Source organism: Octodon degus, unplaced genomic scaffold, assembly GCF_000260255.1.
Source record: "Octodon degus isolate 3935 unplaced genomic scaffold, OctDeg1.0 scaffold00257, whole genome shotgun sequence".
Classification (NCBI taxonomy): domain Eukaryota; kingdom Metazoa; phylum Chordata; class Mammalia; order Rodentia; family Octodontidae; genus Octodon; species Octodon degus.
This window is the reverse complement of record NW_004524833.1, coordinates 2,112,794-2,117,965: the sequence shown is the minus strand read 5'-3', so window position 1 is coordinate 2,117,965 and position 5,172 is coordinate 2,112,794. Positions and strand designations below refer to the sequence as shown.

General features: G+C 43.1%; 1 long non-coding RNA gene across 1 annotated transcript in view; it reads right to left on the bottom strand.

Annotated features, from left to right (window-relative positions):
- Positions 1-4,763, bottom strand: part of LOC111814028 — a 13,851-nt gene extending 9,088 nt beyond the window's left edge. Inside the window, exons 1-2 of the long non-coding RNA XR_002819109.1 lie at positions 4,661-4,763; positions 4,079-4,449 (exon numbers count right to left, since the gene is read on the bottom strand). This is a non-coding gene — a long non-coding RNA (uncharacterized LOC111814028). The remainder of the gene's footprint in view (positions 1-4,078; positions 4,450-4,660) is intronic.
- Positions 4,764-5,172: the final 409 nt, after the last annotated feature.

Below are 5,172 nucleotides of genomic sequence, written 5' to 3'. Positions count from 1 at the left end.
AAAAAAAAAAAAAAAAAAAAAAAAAAAAAAAAAAAAAGACTGTGCTTTAGAAAGTGGCGAGAATGATGGGCTGTGTGGGTTCAAAATGAAGAGGGATATTTTTATTTTTCATTAATATATTTAGTACAGGGTCTCACTACACAGTGGCTCAGACTCAGTGAACCTCCTGTTTTCAGTCTCACCAGTGCTTTGATTACAGACAAGCACTATCACGCCCAGTTGCTGGCTCAGCACCTCTCAGGGGAGGGGCCAGCAACAGTATGTAGGACCAGGGATCGAACCCTGGTCCCTGTGCTTGGCAAAGCAAGCACTTAGTCTGCTGAGTTATCTTGCCAGCCCTGAGGGGGAGTATTTTGAGGAGGATAAATAGTAATGTGTCTTCTACTCCAATAAATTTTTAATTTTTGTTTTTAGGGACAGGGTCTCACTATATAGTTTAGGCTAGTTGTAAACTCATTATGTAGCCCAGGCTGGCCTCAAGCTTGTGGCAGTTGTCTTGCCTCAGCCTCCTGAGTTTTGTGATTACAGATGTGCACCACCATGCCCAGCAAATTTTTAAAATTTAAACGTTCACTATATGTTTTGATTATATGATGTATCAGTCACTTTCAGACATTATTTGATCCTCACTACAGTCCTGTGAAACTGATAGCCAGTACCCCAGTTTTATGGATAGCTTTTCTCACCTGTAATCAGAATAGCTGCTGTTTGCTTGAAGATAAAAGTGCAGGGGGCTGTCCCATATGTCAAGAAGGCCCCAAGGGTGAGTAATTTCTGCCACTTAATAAGTCTTATAAGAGATACTTCGTGTTTGATGTTTTTTTCTGCTTTATTACAGGAGATGGGATAGGAAGGCGTTCTGTTTTTCAATTCCTTCCGCTTTTGCCGGTTCATTTCAGGCTTTGCGCTTTTGAAAGAAATCTGCCCTGCTTTCCATTCCACCCCCTTTACCACCACCCCCAAGCCAGAGTCCTCTTTCCATTTCCAGCTAAACCTCTTCCTGTTCTTGAGAATTGCATCACATTCTTGGCTTAATGTAGCTCAACACCCCCACCATGGCACTGGGGAGCATATAGGCTTTATTGGTTGAATGTTCTGTCTTGTGAATACAGAATAAGTCACTTACTTCCTGACCTCTAGCCCTGACTTGAGGAAAAAATAGACATATTCCTCAGATTTTTGTTTGTTTCTAAATCGCCTTCACTGCAGCCCTGTTCAGGAATAAACAAGATATATCAAGTCTGGACATTGTGCAGGGCATTTAGGATACAGGGTATACTGCTCACCTTGCTGAATGAACCGTCTCCTTTGCTGTTTCCGATTCTTCACTCCTAGTTTGTTTTTTAAGCTCATCAGGCACTGGCTCCCACTGTGTTGAAAGGCCTTTCACTAAGGACATTAATGCCAGCCAATCCTGTATTACTAAATTCAGTGGATTCATCAGTCTATATCTTACTGGTCCCTGAACTATGCTACTGACCGCATCAAGCTCCCTATATTCCTTTAGTTTCCATGAGCTACTATTTTTTTCTACCTCAGCTGTGAGTCCTCACTAACCTTTGCAAACTTTTCTGTATACCTAGAGAGTGTCCATGTTGCCTCTGCTCCCTGACGTTCTCTGTGAGAGATCTCTTCCTTTTCCATGGCATTGTGAATGACATCTCTATGTCAGTGACAGCCAAGTCTGCGCCATCTCTGAACTCCAGGTTCATCTATTCAGCTACATCCTGGAACTTCTCCAACTAGGAATTCCTAAAACCGTATTAACTAACTAATTTCTTCAAACCTATTTCTCTGATAAATATATCCAAGAATATGCTGGAACACAGTTCACCCAGCTGCAATGGTCAGAAATCTAAGATTTGCCCACGATTACTCTTGCTCACTCTCCACGCCCAATCAATTACTGAGCTATTAACATCTCTCTCTCTCTCTCTCTCTCTCTCTCTCTCTCTCTTTTTTTTTTTTTTTTTTTTTTTTTTTTTTTTTTTAGCAGAACCAGGGATTGAACTTAGGCCCTTGCACTTGCCAGGCAAGTGCTTATTGTACTAAACTATTCCCCCGGCTCCCTATTAACATCTCTTGAATCTCTCAATTCCCTATTTTCACTGTCCCCAAGTAGCCTAAATGACCACCATTTATGTGGGGTTTTATACTTTATTTTACTAGCCTCCTGCTCACTATTTTTCTCCCTTTGGGTCATTTCCTACCAACAAACAGGATATTCTTTATGTATTTGTCTATTTTTATTTATCTATTTATTTATGCGGAACCAGGGATTGAACTCAGGACCCTGCGCTTGCCAGGCAGCGCTTATTCTACTGAGTTATCTCCCTGACCCCAGGATAGTCTTCATTTAAATGCAGTTCTGATGTATTTATCCCTGCTTTGAAAACCTTTTAGTTGCTTGCTAAAACCCTTAGGTCAAAGTCCAAACTTTTTATCATGGCTCATAAGCCCCTCATGACCAGCAACTTGCCAGCAGTTTGTACACACACATACTAGGCTCTAGTGGTTTAGTATACTGTTTCCTCCTGTTTCTAGGCTTTCACAAATGTTGTTTGCTTTACCTGGAGTATTCTACTACAGCGCCTCAAAGGTATTCGGACTGATTTCTACCTCAGATTGCTATCTTGTCCCTGAAATAATGGAACCTACATACTAAATTTTTAACTAACTCTTGAATTAAAACCATAACTTACATGAAAATGTATTTGATCTATTTAACTGGGGATAGGCTTTTACCATGACTAAATGTAAACCAGGACATACTTTTTAAATTGTACTGGAATGTCTTCTTGATTGTTATTCATCGTGATATTTTGTCTTTGGAATCTTTCTTCATTTCCATCTGGCTTCTCTCACTCTTTTACTTTTCAACTTGTACCCTCTGGTTGCCCGACACTTGCCCCTAGATAGCTCCAGCTTGCATGCTGTCGTAGCTGCTCTGAGGTTGTGGTTAATTAGAACTGCTCAGACTGCAACAGGAAGGCATTAAATCGAAAGCAAGGGGGAGGAAGTACAAACCAATACCCACCACAGAGCTGCTGAGTGCCCAGCATGACCCACACTGCACCTCTGATGGGGAGCAGGGTAGAGAAGTAGGAAGCCATGGGCTTCGTACATGGTCAGGACAGCCCAATCATGTGCTTCCCGTGATCCAGACTTGCACGGTCACCTCGCACACTGTTGGCCAGCAGCCTAAGTGGTGGGTGCTAACCAGAAAGCCACTGAAAATGTAGAGGCTGGGGGAAGGTTCCCAAAGTGAAAGAAATGTACCTTCACTCCCAATGTAGCCCCACTCTGAACATGCAAAAATGGAGTGTTTCTCAGGGGTTTCCTGTCTGTGATAACTCTGGGATGAAGGCTCCTAGGTTCCTCAAAACTACCTTTGCTCTCTGCCTGAAAATCAATTTTTAGTAGTGGCCAAAACTTTCAGTTTATAACCCAACAACACATTTTCATTGACTTTACTCTTTTTGCCATGACCTGTATGCATACCTGTGAGATGTTTTGTTTTGTTTTGTTTTGTTTTGTTTTGTTTTGTTTTGTTTTTTGACACAGGATCTTCTAAATTGCTAAGTTGCCCAAAGTAGACCTAAATTTACAATCCTCCTATCTCAGCCTCCCAGAGCACTGGGTATATAGGCATGTGCCATCATGCCCAGCGTGTTTTCCTTTTTTTTTTTTTTTTTTAATCCAAAGAGATACTGATTCCTCACAGTTGAATTATAGGATGTGAAATTAAAAGTGCAGGAAAATATGGAGTCTAGATTTTAAAAACATAGAAAGTTGAGAATTTCTCATTACAGAGCCTCACAGGGGCTGTACAACTCACCTCCCCACATTGACTACCTCAGAACCTGAGGGGATGAGAACGGGGTGCTACTCTATGCCCAGGGAGTTAGAAACAGCCTTCTCATGCTGGAGAAAAGGGTGCTTTGCTTGGCTGGAAGTGAGCACTTGTGTTATCACAGAGTGCCAACCTCACACTTGAGATAACAGAGCAGGAAATACTGTTGGTGCAGCTGGGAGGGGAGGGAGAACTTGCTATGTACCAAGCCCATGAAGTTCTCACCTCTTTGTGTCATACTTTCTGCCCGGAAAGTGACCAGCGCTGGCTCCGGGCAATGTTGCAAAATGGGTGCAGCCTGCCTGAAGCCCACCCTCTTCCATGGAGCATTCTCTCCAGGCAGTCGTGGTCGGGCAGCTCCTGTGCTCTCCTCAGCCCAGCTCTCCCCAGGTCTAGATCATGAGTGAAGCTTCCATGGAGAAATTGTAGAAATTGCAATAAGGGGAGGGAACAATTCTGCAGTAGAGAGGATCCTCTTCTCGCAGGCGTCTCTTCACAGATGGTAAACATACCTTTCCCCCATAAGCAGTGAATTGGAAAGGGTCTAATAAATGAGAAAGAATGGAATTTATGGGCAGCTCGCTTTGACTTAAAACCTCTCTTCCTAGGGCTGGCGAGATGGCTCAGTGGTCTAAAGCACCTACTTGGAACAAGCTTGACAAAGCACAGGGACCGCGGTTCGATCCCCCAGCACCACATGCCAGCCAGCCCCGCCCCCTGGTGGGCTGAGCTGGCCACACACACACACACACACACACACACACACACTAAATAAATAAATAAATGTTTAAAAAAAAAATTTAAAACCTCTCTTCCTTTCTCCACATCTCCCTGCCAGCATCCCTGTTTTGCTTCCTCCCTGGCTGTCTCCCTCTCCTTCTCTTCCTACATGTTTCCCATTCAGAGAGGACAGGAGGAGGAATGGGCAGCACAGGGAAATGTGCACGAGTCTTAAGGCTGGATGCCCGCCAGAGTGCCTGTTTCTTCAGTGGTCAAGGACGTTCAAGCTGTGTAATAATTATGCATGATCCAAACTCCAGGCATTGCATGACTGCACTCCCCGGGTGTGCTCTTTCACCTTGTGACCCGAGTACAATACATTCTTTTAACAAGGAAAATTAACAATATCACTGTGGAGAAAAACAGAGTGTAAGCTACTCTTTGAAAAGTCTTAATTATGAAACAGGGAGAGGTTGGCTAGTGAGCATGTGCCCATAGCATAGATTTCATTTTAAAGCAAGATTTGAGCTCTGTAAATGTTGATTCACTTAAAGAGAGACAACACAGTGAGAGATCTTAAGTTACCTCATTCCTGAGCT